The 18,336-nt window shown below is 46.9% G+C and overlaps 12 non-coding genes across 12 annotated transcripts; all 12 read right to left on the bottom strand.

Moving 5' to 3' along the window:
- Window positions 1-1,962: 1,962 nt before the first annotated feature.
- On the bottom strand, window positions 1,963-2,044 carry Trnas-cga (transfer RNA serine (anticodon CGA)). Its single transcript has one exon. It is a non-coding gene; the product is annotated as a tRNA-Ser (tRNA).
- A 137-nt stretch (window positions 2,045-2,181) lies between these two features.
- Trnak-uuu (transfer RNA lysine (anticodon UUU)) lies at window positions 2,182-2,254 on the bottom strand. The gene has a single exon. It is a non-coding gene; the product is annotated as a tRNA-Lys (tRNA).
- Window positions 2,255-2,792: 538 nt separating this feature from the next.
- Trnaf-gaa (transfer RNA phenylalanine (anticodon GAA)) lies at window positions 2,793-2,865 on the bottom strand. Its single transcript has one exon. It is a non-coding gene; the product is annotated as a tRNA-Phe (tRNA).
- Window positions 2,866-6,876: 4,011 nt separating this feature from the next.
- Window positions 6,877-6,958, bottom strand: Trnas-cga (transfer RNA serine (anticodon CGA)). Its single transcript has one exon. It is a non-coding gene; the product is annotated as a tRNA-Ser (tRNA).
- Window positions 6,959-7,095: 137 nt separating this feature from the next.
- On the bottom strand, window positions 7,096-7,168 carry Trnak-uuu (transfer RNA lysine (anticodon UUU)). Its single transcript has one exon. It is a non-coding gene; the product is annotated as a tRNA-Lys (tRNA).
- Window positions 7,169-7,706: 538 nt separating this feature from the next.
- Trnaf-gaa (transfer RNA phenylalanine (anticodon GAA)) lies at window positions 7,707-7,779 on the bottom strand. Its single transcript has one exon. It is a non-coding gene; the product is annotated as a tRNA-Phe (tRNA).
- A 4,011-nt stretch (window positions 7,780-11,790) lies between these two features.
- On the bottom strand, window positions 11,791-11,872 carry Trnas-cga (transfer RNA serine (anticodon CGA)). Its single transcript has one exon. It is a non-coding gene; the product is annotated as a tRNA-Ser (tRNA).
- Window positions 11,873-12,009: 137 nt separating this feature from the next.
- Trnak-uuu (transfer RNA lysine (anticodon UUU)) lies at window positions 12,010-12,082 on the bottom strand. The gene has a single exon. It is a non-coding gene; the product is annotated as a tRNA-Lys (tRNA).
- A 538-nt stretch (window positions 12,083-12,620) lies between these two features.
- Trnaf-gaa (transfer RNA phenylalanine (anticodon GAA)) lies at window positions 12,621-12,693 on the bottom strand. Its single transcript has one exon. It is a non-coding gene; the product is annotated as a tRNA-Phe (tRNA).
- Window positions 12,694-16,706: 4,013 nt separating this feature from the next.
- On the bottom strand, window positions 16,707-16,788 carry Trnas-cga (transfer RNA serine (anticodon CGA)). Its single transcript has one exon. It is a non-coding gene; the product is annotated as a tRNA-Ser (tRNA).
- A 137-nt stretch (window positions 16,789-16,925) lies between these two features.
- Trnak-uuu (transfer RNA lysine (anticodon UUU)) lies at window positions 16,926-16,998 on the bottom strand. The gene has a single exon. It is a non-coding gene; the product is annotated as a tRNA-Lys (tRNA).
- A 538-nt stretch (window positions 16,999-17,536) lies between these two features.
- Trnaf-gaa (transfer RNA phenylalanine (anticodon GAA)) lies at window positions 17,537-17,609 on the bottom strand. The gene has a single exon. It is a non-coding gene; the product is annotated as a tRNA-Phe (tRNA).
- Window positions 17,610-18,336: the final 727 nt, after the last annotated feature.

The following is an 18,336-nucleotide window of genomic DNA, read 5'->3' on the forward strand; positions in this document are numbered from 1 at the left end:
CTTTACATAAAACATAAGTGTCTAATACACGCTTTTTTTGCAGTAGCGGTATCGAACGCCATGAGTGTTCGAATAAAACACCTTGAAGCTTGGAAATGGCCACTTGCCAATTTTTTGCAGCCATACGAAGAGGACACCGTTCAAGATAGATACCTAAATGTGTATGGTGTTCAACAGCCATAACCCACGGAATAACCACACGTTCAAAGCCCCGCAAATTCAGGAGTTTGCTTTTACGGGGGTTAATACGAGAACCTGAGGCTGCAGAAAATTTATCTAGTTCCATTTTCAACAGCGGCACTTCTGCGGCGGAACGAAGCAAAACAACCAAATCATCAGCATAAGCTGTTGCTGTCTGGGTAACCCCAGAGATCGTAAGACCACGAAGTGTCGAGTTGAGACGTGTGAGGAGTGGTTGAAGGGAGAGAGCATAAAGGGTCATGGATAAAGGGCTACCTTGCGGGACGCCACGTTTAATATCAATGACCTTCGTCAGCTGGCCATTAATGTCAATCTTAGCAGAAATGCCAGTCGTCATATTCTTAAGTACCAGCAGCGCCTTTTCATTAAAACCGAGTCGGCGCAGCAGAAGCTCTAAAAACGAATGGGACACACGATCAAAAGCCTTACTAAAATCAACAAATAAAAGCGCACAGGAAATATTGGTGACAGCGACAATCGACACAATATCACGATACCCCGCCAGAGGCGTCAAGATGGAGCGCCCCGGAAAGCAGCTTTGACAAGGAGTTATCACAGGTGTAAGCAAGAGGGATAGACGTGCATTAACAGCCCTAGCAGCCGTCTTATAATCAAAATTTAAAAGGGTTAAAGGACGAAAGTCACTAGCTGTCTTCAAACCAGCAGCTTTCGGTATCAGGACAACCGTACCTCTCTTGAAATCGGCTGGAATTGAGCCACCATTCAAAATTTCATTTACTATATCCGTAAAAACAGGCCCTATAATAGGCCAAAAGCGAACAAAAAACTCCTTAGGAAGGCCATCCGGACCAGGAGATTTGTGAGATGGTGAACAAGCAATAAAAGCTGAAATTTCGTCTGCAGTAAAAGGAGCTAAAAATTCCGTATTATGGTCCTCTGTTAAAACTGATGGGATAGCAGTTAAAATCTCGTCATTATCAACCGGATCAGAATCAGCCACAGCATATAAGGTCTCATAGTAGCAGGTAAGTTCATGGGTTATTTGATTCTGTAAGGTAAGCCGGCGACCATCAGCTGCCATTAACCACTCGGCCACGACTGCCTGTGGCAATATCGACTTCCGACAAGTGAAAGTGACATCTTTAGAAGCAATCCGATGGCAGAAAGCGGCGTGGCCTCACTCTTTTCTCTAGTGTTTCCATTGCCAGCACATTAGCCGTTACGAAAGTGTATTAATTTTCGCCCAGACAGGGGCTTCAACCCAACACCCTTTGGTTGAAAACCTAACGCTCTACCGACTGAGCTACCGTACAGCTGCGTGGTGTGCGAGTGATTCACATGTCGTAATTACTGGCTTATGGCTCCAATGGCGACTTCACCGACTTCCCACTGACGCACCGCTGACGCTGCTTTTCTGTCGTCTTAAGCGGTGGACATACTTGCAAGTAGCTGCGAGATCTTAACAAAAGAAACGCTGCACCATTGCTTTTGCCGCACTCGAATGACTGAATTTCGATTCTTAAAAAGAAATGAATGTTCGCTCTGTCCAACACTTCCAAGCACATCTGTGTACTCACAAACTCGGCGTCGGCGCGAGAAAATGACGGGAGCGCACTCGTGGGCCTGCGACGGCTTTCTGCAGTCCCAGCGTCAGTGCGAGGTGAACCGGTAGCCACAGGAAGCAGCGGCCGTTGCGAAACTCAGTATTCTTAAATTTTCGTCTTGTTGAGAGTGGCGTCATTGGTTTGCATCCGCGTTCACGTGTGTGAAAATATTTGCTGCTCTTTACGCAAAATCGCACGCAGCCGGTAGGACTCGAACCTACGCTCCCAGAGGGAATCTGATTTCGAGTCAGACGCCTTAACCACTCGGCCACGACTGCCGGTAGCGCGAGTTCTGCCGACACATGCAACTGCTACCGTTTAAAGCACTGTGGTGTCAGGAAACGGCGTAGTTGCATTCTTTTCCGTAGTGTTTCCACCTCTACTAGACGAATCACTACCAAAGTATTAAAATTTCCGCCCGGACAGGGACTTGAACCCTGGACCCTTAGGTTAAAAGCCTAATGCTCTACCGACTGAGCTATCCGGGCTCACAAGACGTTTGTAAACCTTCCACGATACACAACTGCACATTGACTCATGTCCTTTACTGTTGTGCACTCGCTGCATGGAGCTGTAACTAATAAAACGTCGCCTGGATGCTGTCTACAAACTTATCGTGCTAAGCTCGTAACAGACTATCGAAGAATGCTGACACATGACGCAAGAACAAATTGCAGCAATCGTTACGTCTCATACGTTGGAGCAGAGGATTTACGTGTTCTGTCGACACTCACTGGGCAACTGGAAAATTCACAAGCATTTCGAATGCAATGTTTCCCACGTTTTCGCTCATTTCACGGTTCCGTTGGAGACGTTCTTCACGTCCTGACACAAAAAAGGGAACGCAATAGGTAGGACTTTTTTTTTATTTTCTTGCTTCCCAGGCATTTGCCTACTGTGTTCCTCTTATGGCATGCACTGGACAACCAGAACAGCTACAGGAGGGAGTCATTTTTGTTCTCGGCGGTAGTTACATTATCACAAACTCAGAGCAATTCCATTGGCGTCAGCTTCGAAACGAATGCATGCCGAAACCCGGGATCGAACCAGGGACCTTTAGATCTTCAGTCTAACGCTCTCCCAACTGAGCTATTTCGGCTGACGTTGAACGTCTCTGTTTTGCACGTCTTCGTTGACCTCTGCCCCGTCGCCAATTTCACAGTCATCTTCATCTGATAAGACACAGGGACGCTGAAAGGCGAGCAGCAGATGCAGTGAAGTACCACACACATTTCTTCTGCTTCCATCATCGTAACAAGCAAACACTTCGACTCGATTCATGTAATATTGACTTCGCTGACGCTAGAAAACCTGTGCTATATCGATGCCACGTGCAACTCGTGTGCAAAGAACGAGACACAAGAAGCAGTGAGCCTCTCCAGCGTGTGAGAGGCAGCATCTAGCAGATACACACGGTAAAACATTTGACTTGCGCTAGCTCATAAATTGCTACACGTCATCGTCTGCAAGCTAAAATGGACACATCTGCACTGCCCAGAGAGGTGACACTTGCACTGACACCTGGTGGACGGCTGTGAGACGAGGAGATGAGCTGTGGCTTCTGGGCGCGACTGTAGCGCTGCACCCTGCACATTGCTGGCGATCCACGTGTTTAGTGGAGACGCAACCGCTAGGATGCAGCTGAACGTCCTTCTTCTGAGAGCGAGAAAATTTTCGCAGTCGGCAGGACTCGAACCTACGCTCCCAGAGGGAATCTGATTTCAAGTCAGACGCCTTAACCACTTTTTTTTTTTTTTTTTTTTTTTTTTATACTCGAACCCACAATCCCCGGTTTAGGAGACCGATGCCTTATCCATTTTTTTTTTTGCCTTATCCATTTTTTTTAACGCCTTAACCACTTTTTTTTTATCTTTTTTTTTGTCTCCTTGCAGCTCGGTGGAGGCGTGTTGGGCAGGGGTCGAATCCCGAGGCCTGGCCATGACGTCTCCTCCTCCCTGCACTGAAGCACAGTCGCACCAAGACGTAGTAATTGTCCTTGGTTCAGAGTCTTATGATACTTATATGTGGACACGGGGGTCATGATGCGTCGTCTATCCAAACAGGTAAAAGCTTGGCAGGAAGGTAAAAGAACTAAGAACTAGCGAGAATGTCTTCCGTATCATGAAGTGAGATCAGTATGCCCCTATACCGGTGCCATTAATGCATCTGGCGCAGTAATTATCAATAGAAGTGGAAACTTAACCAATCCCCTGCTTTTCGAAAACAATACTAAGCATATTCGCAAAGTCCCTCTTAAGATGTGGGAAAGATTTTTGCGTCCAGTACTCATGAAGCATGTAACCAATAAACGAAATAAAATCGGAAAGACCATCACCATCAACCACTGCAAAAATGTAACGGCCAAGAAGCCACATAATGGTGTTGTTCTTTGTCCGGGGATAAAAAACCGTGTCCGGCCAGCAGAGGATATCAGTTGTAAATGCCGATTCCGAACTCCTGGTGAGTAACGCCAATTGTCGGCGCAGCCAGTACCACATGCGAAGACGGTCAGCGCAGGTAAATCGGTGTGGGAGCGTATCAACACAACCACACGTTTGACAAAGCGGAGAGACACATAAACCTATACGATGAAGTCGTACGTTCGTAGGAATCAGCTGATTAACCACCTTATACCATAGGGAGGCAACAGTTGCTGAATGAACGGGTAAGCTAATATTCGTCCATATGTTACGCCAATTAAAACGGGGATACTGCAAAACAATCGGGTTGGAAGAAAACGACCTGTGCCATTTGGCAAGCAGTGTTCGCGTAGTAAAAACAGGACGACGTTGTAAGTGGAGATCCAGGTAACTAATCTCAATGTAGAAGTCCCGAACATGTCGTAGCTTCGCATTTAGAGACCCTACGTTAATAGGCGGTGACAAGCTCTCAGGACGAACGACATGGAGTAATCGCGAAGTAACAGTCGGGGACTCAGAAAATAAAAGATGGAGGGTTCGCTTAACATAAAGGGCAGCAGCCTTGACACGGACATCGGTGAACGACAAGCCGCCCTCAAGACGCGGCTTCGTAAAAACATCACAACGTAATTTAAAAATGTGCCCCCGCCAAATATATCTGTTAATAAGCTGGACCATTTTTGCACCCTGCATTCGGGGAAGCGGAAACAACTGAGCAACGTAATATACTTTACATAAAACATAAGTGTCTAATACACGCTTTTTTTGCAGTAGCGGTATCGAACGCCATGAGTGTTCGAATAAAACACCTTGAAGCTTGGAAATGGCCACTTGCCAATTTTTTGCAGCCATACGAAGAGGACACCGTTCAAGATAGATACCTAAATGTGTATGGTGTTCAACAGCCATAACCCACGGAATAACCACACGTTCAAAGCCCCGCAAATTCAGGAGTTTGCTTTTACGGGGGTTAATACGAGAACCTGAGGCTGCAGAAAATTTATCTAGTTCCATTTTCAACAGCGGCACTTCTGCGGCGGAACGAAGCAAAACAACCAAATCATCAGCATAAGCTGTTGCTGTCTGGGTAACCCCAGAGATCGTAAGACCACGAAGTGTCGAGTTGAGACGTGTGAGGAGTGGTTGAAGGGAGAGAGCATAAAGGGTCATGGATAAAGGGCTACCTTGCGGGACGCCACGTTTAATATCAATGACCTTCGTCAGCTGGCCATTAATGTCAATCTTAGCAGAAATGCCAGTCGTCATATTCTTAAGTACCAGCAGCGCCTTTTCATTAAAACCGAGTCGGCGCAGCAGAAGCTCTAAAAACGAATGGGACACACGATCAAAAGCCTTACTAAAATCAACAAATAAAAGCGCACAGGAAATATTGGTGACAGCGACAATCGACACAATATCACGATACCCCGCCAGAGGCGTCAAGATGGAGCGCCCCGGAAAGCAGCTTTGACAAGGAGTTATCACAGGTGTAAGCAAGAGGGATAGACGTGCATTAACAGCCCTAGCAGCCGTCTTATAATCAAAATTTAAAAGGGTTAAAGGACGAAAGTCACTAGCTGTCTTCAAACCAGCAGCTTTCGGTATCAGGACAACCGTACCTCTCTTGAAATCGGCTGGAATTGAGCCACCATTCAAAATTTCATTTACTATATCCGTAAAAACAGGCCCTATAATAGGCCAAAAGCGAACAAAAAACTCCTTAGGAAGGCCATCCGGACCAGGAGATTTGTGAGATGGTGAACAAGCAATAAAAGCTGAAATTTCGTCTGCAGTAAAAGGAGCTAAAAATTCCGTATTATGGTCCTCTGTTAAAACTGATGGGATAGCAGTTAAAATCTCGTCATTATCAACCGGATCAGAATCAGCCACAGCATATAAGGTCTCATAGTAGCAGGTAAGTTCATGGGTTATTTGATTCTGTAAGGTAAGCCGGCGACCATCAGCTGCCATTAACCACTCGGCCACGACTGCCTGTGGCAATATCGACTTCCGACAAGTGAAAGTGACATCTTTAGAAGCAATCCGATGGCAGAAAGCGGCGTGGCCTCACTCTTTTCTCTAGTGTTTCCATTGCCAGCACATTAGCCGTTACGAAAGTGTATTAATTTTCGCCCAGACAGGGGCTTCAACCCAACACCCTTTGGTTGAAAACCTAACGCTCTACCGACTGAGCTACCGTACAGCTGCGTGGTGTGCGAGTGATTCACATGTCGTAATTACTGGCTTATGGCTCCAATGGCGACTTCACCGACTTCCCACTGACGCACCGCTGACGCTGCTTTTCTGTCGTCTTAAGCGGTGGACATACTTGCAAGTAGCTGCGAGATCTTAACAAAAGAAACGCTGCACCATTGCTTTTGCCGCACTCGAATGACTGAATTTCGATTCTTAAAAAGAAATGAATGTTCGCTCTGTCCAACACTTCCAAGCACATCTGTGTACTCACAAACTCGGCGTCGGCGCGAGAAAATGACGGGAGCGCACTCGTGGGCCTGCGACGGCTTTCTGCAGTCCCAGCGTCAGTGCGAGGTGAACCGGTAGCCACAGGAAGCAGCGGCCGTTGCGAAACTCAGTATTCTTAAATTTTCGTCTTGTTGAGAGTGGCGTCATTGGTTTGCATCCGCGTTCACGTGTGTGAAAATATTTGCTGCTCTTTACGCAAAATCGCACGCAGCCGGTAGGACTCGAACCTACGCTCCCAGAGGGAATCTGATTTCGAGTCAGACGCCTTAACCACTCGGCCACGACTGCCGGTAGCGCGAGTTCTGCCGACACATGCAACTGCTACCGTTTAAAGCACTGTGGTGTCAGGAAACGGCGTAGTTGCATTCTTTTCCGTAGTGTTTCCACCTCTACTAGACGAATCACTACCAAAGTATTAAAATTTCCGCCCGGACAGGGACTTGAACCCTGGACCCTTAGGTTAAAAGCCTAATGCTCTACCGACTGAGCTATCCGGGCTCACAAGACGTTTGTAAACCTTCCACGATACACAACTGCACATTGACTCATGTCCTTTACTGTTGTGCACTCGCTGCATGGAGCTGTAACTAATAAAACGTCGCCTGGATGCTGTCTACAAACTTATCGTGCTAAGCTCGTAACAGACTATCGAAGAATGCTGACACATGACGCAAGAACAAATTGCAGCAATCGTTACGTCTCATACGTTGGAGCAGAGGATTTACGTGTTCTGTCGACACTCACTGGGCAACTGGAAAATTCACAAGCATTTCGAATGCAATGTTTCCCACGTTTTCGCTCATTTCACGGTTCCGTTGGAGACGTTCTTCACGTCCTGACACAAAAAAGGGAACGCAATAGGTAGGACTTTTTTTTTATTTTCTTGCTTCCCAGGCATTTGCCTACTGTGTTCCTCTTATGGCATGCACTGGACAACCAGAACAGCTACAGGAGGGAGTCATTTTTGTTCTCGGCGGTAGTTACATTATCACAAACTCAGAGCAATTCCATTGGCGTCAGCTTCGAAACGAATGCATGCCGAAACCCGGGATCGAACCAGGGACCTTTAGATCTTCAGTCTAACGCTCTCCCAACTGAGCTATTTCGGCTGACGTTGAACGTCTCTGTTTTGCACGTCTTCGTTGACCTCTGCCCCGTCGCCAATTTCACAGTCATCTTCATCTGATAAGACACAGGGACGCTGAAAGGCGAGCAGCAGATGCAGTGAAGTACCACACACATTTCTTCTGCTTCCATCATCGTAACAAGCAAACACTTCGACTCGATTCATGTAATATTGACTTCGCTGACGCTAGAAAACCTGTGCTATATCGATGCCACGTGCAACTCGTGTGCAAAGAACGAGACACAAGAAGCAGTGAGCCTCTCCAGCGTGTGAGAGGCAGCATCTAGCAGATACACACGGTAAAACATTTGACTTGCGCTAGCTCATAAATTGCTACACGTCATCGTCTGCAAGCTAAAATGGACACATCTGCACTGCCCAGAGAGGTGACACTTGCACTGACACCTGGTGGACGGCTGTGAGACGAGGAGATGAGCTGTGGCTTCTGGGCGCGACTGTAGCGCTGCACCCTGCACATTGCTGGCGATCCACGTGTTTAGTGGAGACGCAACCGCTAGGATGCAGCTGAACGTCCTTCTTCTGAGAGCGAGAAAATTTTCGCAGTCGGCAGGACTCGAACCTACGCTCCCAGAGGGAATCTGATTTCAAGTCAGACGCCTTAACCACTTTTTTTTTTTTTTTTTTTTTTTTTTATACTCGAACCCACAATCCCCGGTTTAGGAGACCGATGCCTTATCCATTTTTTTTTTTGCCTTATCCATTTTTTTTAACGCCTTAACCACTTTTTTTTTATCTTTTTTTTTGTCTCCTTGCAGCTCGGTGGAGGCGTGTTGGGCAGGGGTCGAATCCCGAGGCCTGGCCATGACGTCTCCTCCTCCCTGCACTGAAGCACAGTCGCACCAAGACGTAGTAATTGTCCTTGGTTCAGAGTCTTATGATACTTATATGTGGACACGGGGGTCATGATGCGTCGTCTATCCAAACAGGTAAAAGCTTGGCAGGAAGGTAAAAGAACTAAGAACTAGCGAGAATGTCTTCCGTATCATGAAGTGAGATCAGTATGCCCCTATACCGGTGCCATTAATGCATCTGGCGCAGTAATTATCAATAGAAGTGGAAACTTAACCAATCCCCTGCTTTTCGAAAACAATACTAAGCATATTCGCAAAGTCCCTCTTAAGATGTGGGAAAGATTTTTGCGTCCAGTACTCATGAAGCATGTAACCAATAAACGAAATAAAATCGGAAAGACCATCACCATCAACCACTGCAAAAATGTAACGGCCAAGAAGCCACATAATGGTGTTGTTCTTTGTCCGGGGATAAAAAACCGTGTCCGGCCAGCAGAGGATATCAGTTGTAAATGCCGATTCCGAACTCCTGGTGAGTAACGCCAATTGTCGGCGCAGCCAGTACCACATGCGAAGACGGTCAGCGCAGGTAAATCGGTGTGGGAGCGTATCAACACAACCACACGTTTGACAAAGCGGAGAGACACATAAACCTATACGATGAAGTCGTACGTTCGTAGGAATCAGCTGATTAACCACCTTATACCATAGGGAGGCAACAGTTGCTGAATGAACGGGTAAGCTAATATTCGTCCATATGTTACGCCAATTAAAACGGGGATACTGCAAAACAATCGGGTTGGAAGAAAACGACCTGTGCCATTTGGCAAGCAGTGTTCGCGTAGTAAAAACAGGACGACGTTGTAAGTGGAGATCCAGGTAACTAATCTCAATGTAGAAGTCCCGAACATGTCGTAGCTTCGCATTTAGAGACCCTACGTTAATAGGCGGTGACAAGCTCTCAGGACGAACGACATGGAGTAATCGCGAAGTAACAGTCGGGGACTCAGAAAATAAAAGATGGAGGGTTCGCTTAACATAAAGGGCAGCAGCCTTGACACGGACATCGGTGAACGACAAGCCGCCCTCAAGACGCGGCTTCGTAAAAACATCACAACGTAATTTAAAAATGTGCCCCCGCCAAATATATCTGTTAATAAGCTGGACCATTTTTGCACCCTGCATTCGGGGAAGCGGAAACAACTGAGCAACGTAATATACTTTACATAAAACATAAGTGTCTAATACACGCTTTTTTTGCAGTAGCGGTATCGAACGCCATGAGTGTTCGAATAAAACACCTTGAAGCTTGGAAATGGCCACTTGCCAATTTTTTGCAGCCATACGAAGAGGACACCGTTCAAGATAGATACCTAAATGTGTATGGTGTTCAACAGCCATAACCCACGGAATAACCACACGTTCAAAGCCCCGCAAATTCAGGAGTTTGCTTTTACGGGGGTTAATACGAGAACCTGAGGCTGCAGAAAATTTATCTAGTTCCATTTTCAACAGCGGCACTTCTGCGGCGGAACGAAGCAAAACAACCAAATCATCAGCATAAGCTGTTGCTGTCTGGGTAACCCCAGAGATCGTAAGACCACGAAGTGTCGAGTTGAGACGTGTGAGGAGTGGTTGAAGGGAGAGAGCATAAAGGGTCATGGATAAAGGGCTACCTTGCGGGACGCCACGTTTAATATCAATGACCTTCGTCAGCTGGCCATTAATGTCAATCTTAGCAGAAATGCCAGTCGTCATATTCTTAAGTACCAGCAGCGCCTTTTCATTAAAACCGAGTCGGCGCAGCAGAAGCTCTAAAAACGAATGGGACACACGATCAAAAGCCTTACTAAAATCAACAAATAAAAGCGCACAGGAAATATTGGTGACAGCGACAATCGACACAATATCACGATACCCCGCCAGAGGCGTCAAGATGGAGCGCCCCGGAAAGCAGCTTTGACAAGGAGTTATCACAGGTGTAAGCAAGAGGGATAGACGTGCATTAACAGCCCTAGCAGCCGTCTTATAATCAAAATTTAAAAGGGTTAAAGGACGAAAGTCACTAGCTGTCTTCAAACCAGCAGCTTTCGGTATCAGGACAACCGTACCTCTCTTGAAATCGGCTGGAATTGAGCCACCATTCAAAATTTCATTTACTATATCCGTAAAAACAGGCCCTATAATAGGCCAAAAGCGAACAAAAAACTCCTTAGGAAGGCCATCCGGACCAGGAGATTTGTGAGATGGTGAACAAGCAATAAAAGCTGAAATTTCGTCTGCAGTAAAAGGAGCTAAAAATTCCGTATTATGGTCCTCTGTTAAAACTGATGGGATAGCAGTTAAAATCTCGTCATTATCAACCGGATCAGAATCAGCCACAGCATATAAGGTCTCATAGTAGCAGGTAAGTTCATGGGTTATTTGATTCTGTAAGGTAAGCCGGCGACCATCAGCTGCCATTAACCACTCGGCCACGACTGCCTGTGGCAATATCGACTTCCGACAAGTGAAAGTGACATCTTTAGAAGCAATCCGATGGCAGAAAGCGGCGTGGCCTCACTCTTTTCTCTAGTGTTTCCATTGCCAGCACATTAGCCGTTACGAAAGTGTATTAATTTTCGCCCAGACAGGGGCTTCAACCCAACACCCTTTGGTTGAAAACCTAACGCTCTACCGACTGAGCTACCGTACAGCTGCGTGGTGTGCGAGTGATTCACATGTCGTAATTACTGGCTTATGGCTCCAATGGCGACTTCACCGACTTCCCACTGACGCACCGCTGACGCTGCTTTTCTGTCGTCTTAAGCGGTGGACATACTTGCAAGTAGCTGCGAGATCTTAACAAAAGAAACGCTGCACCATTGCTTTTGCCGCACTCGAATGACTGAATTTCGATTCTTAAAAAGAAATGAATGTTCGCTCTGTCCAACACTTCCAAGCACATCTGTGTACTCACAAACTCGGCGTCGGCGCGAGAAAATGACGGGAGCGCACTCGTGGGCCTGCGACGGCTTTCTGCAGTCCCAGCGTCAGTGCGAGGTGAACCGGTAGCCACAGGAAGCAGCGGCCGTTGCGAAACTCAGTATTCTTAAATTTTCGTCTTGTTGAGAGTGGCGTCATTGGTTTGCATCCGCGTTCACGTGTGTGAAAATATTTGCTGCTCTTTACGCAAAATCGCACGCAGCCGGTAGGACTCGAACCTACGCTCCCAGAGGGAATCTGATTTCGAGTCAGACGCCTTAACCACTCGGCCACGACTGCCGGTAGCGCGAGTTCTGCCGACACATGCAACTGCTACCGTTTAAAGCACTGTGGTGTCAGGAAACGGCGTAGTTGCATTCTTTTCCGTAGTGTTTCCACCTCTACTAGACGAATCACTACCAAAGTATTAAAATTTCCGCCCGGACAGGGACTTGAACCCTGGACCCTTAGGTTAAAAGCCTAATGCTCTACCGACTGAGCTATCCGGGCTCACAAGACGTTTGTAAACCTTCCACGATACACAACTGCACATTGACTCATGTCCTTTACTGTTGTGCACTCGCTGCATGGAGCTGTAACTAATAAAACGTCGCCTGGATGCTGTCTACAAACTTATCGTGCTAAGCTCGTAACAGACTATCGAAGAATGCTGACACATGACGCAAGAACAAATTGCAGCAATCGTTACGTCTCATACGTTGGAGCAGAGGATTTACGTGTTCTGTCGACACTCACTGGGCAACTGGAAAATTCACAAGCATTTCGAATGCAATGTTTCCCACGTTTTCGCTCATTTCACGGTTCCGTTGGAGACGTTCTTCACGTCCTGACACAAAAAAGGGAACGCAATAGGTAGGACTTTTTTTTTATTTTCTTGCTTCCCAGGCATTTGCCTACTGTGTTCCTCTTATGGCATGCACTGGACAACCAGAACAGCTACAGGAGGGAGTCATTTTTGTTCTCGGCGGTAGTTACATTATCACAAACTCAGAGCAATTCCATTGGCGTCAGCTTCAAAACGAATGCATGCCGAAACCCGGGATCGAACCAGGGACCTTTAGATCTTCAGTCTAACGCTCTCCCAACTGAGCTATTTCGGCTGACGTTGAACGTCTCTGTTTTGCACGTCTTCGTTGACCTCTGCCCCGTCGCCAATTTCACAGTCATCTTCATCTGATAAGACACAGGGACGCTGAAAGGCGAGCAGCAGATGCAGTGAAGTACCACACACATTTCTTCTGCTTCCATCATCGTAACAAGCAAACACTTCGACTCGATTCATGTAATATTGACTTCGCTGACGCTAGAAAACCTGTGCTATATCGATGCCACGTGCAACTCGTGTGCAAAGAACGAGACACAAGAAGCAGTGAGCCTCTCCAGCGTGTGAGAGGCAGCATCTAGCAGATACACACGGTAAAACATTTGACTTGCGCTAGCTCATAAATTGCTACACGTCATCGTCTGCAAGCTAAAATGGACACATCTGCACTGCCCAGAGAGGTGACACTTGCACTGACACCTGGTGGACGGCTGTGAGACGAGGAGATGAGCTGTGGCTTCTGGGCGCGACTGTAGCGCTGCACCCTGCACATTGCTGGCGATCCACGTGTTTAGTGGAGACGCAACCGCTAGGATGCAGCTGAACGTCCTTCTTCTGAGAGCGAGAAAATTTTCGCAGTCGGCAGGACTCGAACCTACGCTCCCAGAGGGAATCTGATTTCAAGTCAGACGCCTTAACCACTTTTTTTTTTTTTTTTTTTTTTTTTTTTATACTCGAACCCACAATCCCCGGTTTAGGAGACCGATGCCTTATCCATTTTTTTTTTTGCCTTATCCATTTTTTTTAACGCCTTAACCACTTTTTTTTTATCTTTTTTTTTGTCTCCTTGCAGCTCGGTGGAGGCGTGTTGGGCAGGGGTCGAATCCCGAGGCCTGGCCATGACGTCTCCTCCTCCCTGCACTGAAGCACAGTCGCACCAAGACGTAGTAATTGTCCTTGGTTCAGAGTCTTATGATACTTATATGTGGACACGGGGGTCATGATGCGTCGTCTATCCAAACAGGTAAAAGCTTGGCAGGAAGGTAAAAGAACTAAGAACTAGCGAGAATGTCTTCCGTATCATGAAGTGAGATCAGTATGCCCCTATACCGGTGCCATTAATGCATCTGGCGCAGTAATTATCAATAGAAGTGGAAACTTAACCAATCCCCTGCTTTTCGAAAACAATACTAAGCATATTCGCAAAGTCCCTCTTAAGATGTGGGAAAGATTTTTGCGTCCAGTACTCATGAAGCATGTAACCAATAAACGAAATAAAATCGGAAAGACCATCACCATCAACCACTGCAAAAATGTAACGGCCAAGAAGCCACATAATGGTGTTGTTCTTTGTCCGGGGATAAAAAACCGTGTCCGGCCAGCAGAGGATATCAGTTGTAAATGCCGATTCCGAACTCCTGGTGAGTAACGCCAATTGTCGGCGCAGCCAGTACCACATGCGAAGACGGTCAGCGCAGGTAAATCGGTGTGGGAGCGTATCAACACAACCACACGTTTGACAAAGCGGAGAGACACATAAACCTATACGATGAAGTCGTACGTTCGTAGGAATCAGCTGATTAACCACCTTATACCATAGGGAGGCAACAGTTGCTGAAAGAACGGGTAAGCTAATATTCGTCCATATGTTACGCCAATTAAAACGGGGATACTGCAAAACAATCGGGTTGGAAGAAAACGACCTGTGCCATTTGGCAAGCAGTGTTCGCGTAGTAAAAACAGGACGACGTTGTAAGTGGAGATCCAGGTAACTAATCTCAATGTAGAAGTCCCGAACATGTCGTAGCTTCGCATTTAGAGACCCTACGTTAATAGGCGGTGACAAGCTCTCAGGACGAACGACATGGAGTAATCGCGAAGTAACAGTCGGGGACTCAGAAAATAAAAGATGGAGGGTTCGCTTAACATAAAGGGCAGCAGCCTTGACACGGACATCGGTGAACGACAAGCCGCCCTCAAGACGCGGCTTCGTAAAAACATCACAACGTAATTTAAAAATGTGCCCCCGCCAAATATATCTGTTAATAAGCTGGACCATTTTTGCACCCTGCATTCGGGGAAGCGGAAACAACTGAGCAACGTAATATACTTTACATAAAACATAAGTGTCTAATACACGCTTTTTTTGCAGTAGCGGTATCGAACGCCATGAGTGTTCGAATAAAACACCTTGAAGCTTGGAAATGGCCACTTGCCAATTTTTTGCAGCCATACGAAGAGGACACCGTTCAAGATAGATACCTAAATGTGTATGGTGTTCAACAGCCATAACCCACGGAATAACCACACGTTCAAAGCCCCGCAAATTCAGGAGTTTGCTTTTACGGGGGTTAATACGAGAACCTGAGGCTGCAGAAAATTTATCTAGTTCCATTTTCAACAGCGGCACTTCTGCGGCGGAACGAAGCAAAACAACCAAATCATCAGCATAAGCTGTTGCTGTCTGGGTAACCCCAGAGATCGTAAGACCACGAAGTGTCGAGTTGAGACGTGTGAGGAGTGGTTGAAGGGAGAGAGCATAAAGGGTCATGGATAAAGGGCTACCTTGCGGGACGCCACGTTTAATATCAATGACCTTCGTCAGCTGGCCATTAATGTCAATCTTAGCAGAAATGCCAGTCGTCATATTCTTAAGTACCAGCAGCGCCTTTTCATTAAAACCGAGTCGGCGCAGCAGAAGCTCTAAAAACGAATGGGACACACGATCAAAAGCCTTACTAAAATCAACAAATAAAAGCGCACAGGAAATATTGGTGACAGCGACAATCGACACAATATCACGATACCCCGCCAGAGGCGTCAAGATGGAGCGCCCCGGAAAGCAGCTTTGACAAGGAGTTATCACAGGTGTAAGCAAGAGGGATAGACGTGCATTAACAGCCCTAGCAGCCGTCTTATAATCAAAATTTAAAAGGGTTAAAGGACGAAAGTCACTAGCTGTCTTCAAACCAGCAGCTTTCGGTATCAGGACAACCGTACCTCTCTTGAAATCGGCTGGAATTGAGCCACCATTCAAAATTTCATTTACTATATCCGTAAAAACAGGCCCTATAATAGGCCAAAAGCGAACAAAAAACTCCTTAGGAAGGCCATCCGGACCAGGAGATTTGTGAGATGGTGAACAAGCAATAAAAGCTGAAATTTCGTCTGCAGTAAAAGGAGCTAAAAATTCCGTATTATGGTCCTCTGTTAAAACTGATGGGATAGCAGTTAAAATCTCGTCATTATCAACCGGATCAGAATCAGCCACAGCATATAAGGTCTCATAGTAGCAGGTAAGTTCATGGGTTATTTGATTCTGTAAGGTAAGCCGGCGACCATCAGCTGCCATTAACCACTCGGCCACGACTGCCTGTGGCAATATCGACTTCCGACAAGTGAAAGTGACATCTTTAGAAGCAATCCGATGGCAGAAAGCGGCGTGGCCTCACTCTTTTCTCTAGTGTTTCCATTGCCAGCACATTAGCCGTTACGAAAGTGTATTAATTTTCGCCCAGACAGGGGCTTCAACCCAACACCCTTTGGTTGAAAACCTAACGCTCTACCGACTGAGCTACCGTACAGCTGCGTGGTGTGCGAGTGATTCACATGTCGTAATTACTGGCTTATGGCTCCAATGGCGACTTCACCGACTTCCCACTGACGCACCGCTGACGCTGCTTTTCTGTCGTCTTAAGCGGTGGACATACTTGCAAGTAGCTGCGAGATCTTAACAAAAGAAACGCTGCACCATTGCTTTTGCCGCACTCGAATGACTGAATTTCGATTCTTAAAAAGAAATGAATGTTCGCTCTGTCCAACACTTCCAAGCACATCTGTGTACTCACAAACTCGGCGTCGGCGCGAGAAAATGACGGGAGCGCACTCGTGGGCCTGCGACGGCTTTCTGCAGTCCCAGCGTCAGTGCGAGGTGAACCGGTAGCCACAGGAAGCAGCGGCCGTTGCGAAACTCAGTATTCTTAAATTTTCGTCTTGTTGAGAGTGGCGTCATTGGTTTGCATCCGCGTTCACGTGTGTGAAAATATTTGCTGCTCTTTACGCAAAATCGCACGCAGCCGGTAGGACTCGAACCTACGCTCCCAGAGGGAATCTGATTTCGAGTCAGACGCCTTAACCACTCGGCCACGACTGCCGGTAGCGCGAGTTCTGCCGACACATGCAACTGCTACCGTTTAAAGCACTGTGGTGTCAGGAAACGGCGTAGTTGCATTCTTTTCCGTAGTGTTTCCACCTCTACTAGACGAATCACTACCAAAGTATTAAAATTTCCGCCCGGACAGGGACTTGAACCCTGGACCCTTAGGTTAAAAGCCTAATGCTCTACCGACTGAGCTATCCGGGCTCACAAGACGTTTGTAAACCTTCCACGATACACAACTGCACATTGACTCATGTCCTTTACTGTTGTGCACTCGCTGCATGGAGCTGTAACTAATAAAACGTCGCCTGGATGCTGTCTACAAACTTATCGTGCTAAGCTCGTAACAGACTATCGAAGAATGCTGACACATGACGCAAGAACAAATTGCAGCAATCGTTACGTCTCATACGTTGGAGCAGAGGATTTACGTGTTCTGTCGACACTCACTGGGCAACTGGAAAATTCACAAGCATTTCGAATGCAATGTTTCCCACGTTTTCGCTCATTTCACGGTTCCGTTGGAGACGTTCTTCACGTCCTGACACAAAAAAGGGAACGCAATAGGTAGGACTTTTTTTTTATTTTCTTGCTTCCCAGGCATTTGCCTACTGTGTTCCTCTTATGGCATGCACTGGACAACCAGAACAGCTACAGGAGGGAGTCATTTTTGTTCTCGGCGGTAGTTACATTATCACAAACTCAGAGCAATTCCATTGGCGTCAGCTTCAAAACGAATGCATGCCGAAACCCGGGATCGAACCAGGGACCTTTAGATCTTCAGTCTAACGCTCTCCCAACTGAGCTATTTCGGCTGACGTTGAACGTCTCTGTTTTGCACGTCTTCGTTGACCTCTGCCCCGTCGCCAATTTCACAGTCATCTTCATCTGATAAGACACAGGGACGCTGAAAGGCGAGCAGCAGATGCAGTGAAGTACCACACACATTTCTTCTGCTTCCATCATCGTAACAAGCAAACACTTCGACTCGATTCATGTAATATTGACTTCGCTGACGCCAGAAAACCTGTGCTATATCGATGCCACGTGCAACTCGTGTGCAAAGAACGAGACACAAGAAGCAGTGAGCCTCTCCAGCGTGTGAGAGGCGGCATCTAGCAGATACACACGGTAAAACATTTGACTTGCGCTAGCTCATAAATTGCTACACGTCATCGTCTGCAAGCTAAAATGGACACATCTGCACTGCCCAGAGAGGTGACACTTGCACTGACACCTGGTGGACGGCTGTGAGACGAGGAGATGAGCTGTGGCTTCTGGGCGCGACTGTAGCGCTGCACCCTGCACATTGCTGGCGATCCACGTGTTTAGTGGAGACGCAACCGCTAGGATGCAGCTGAACGTCCTTCTTCTGAGAGCGAGAAAATTTTCGCAGTCGGCAGGACTCGAACCTACGCTCCCAGAGGGAATCTGATTTCAAGTCAGACGCCTTAACCACTTTTTTTTTTTTTTTTTTTTTTTTTTTATACTCGAACCCACAATCCCCGGTTTAGGAGACCGATGCCTTATCCATTTTTTTTT

Source organism: Schistocerca nitens, unplaced genomic scaffold (assembly GCF_023898315.1).
Source record: "Schistocerca nitens isolate TAMUIC-IGC-003100 unplaced genomic scaffold, iqSchNite1.1 HiC_scaffold_385, whole genome shotgun sequence".
NCBI classification, from domain to species: Eukaryota; Metazoa; Arthropoda; class Insecta; order Orthoptera; family Acrididae; genus Schistocerca; species Schistocerca nitens.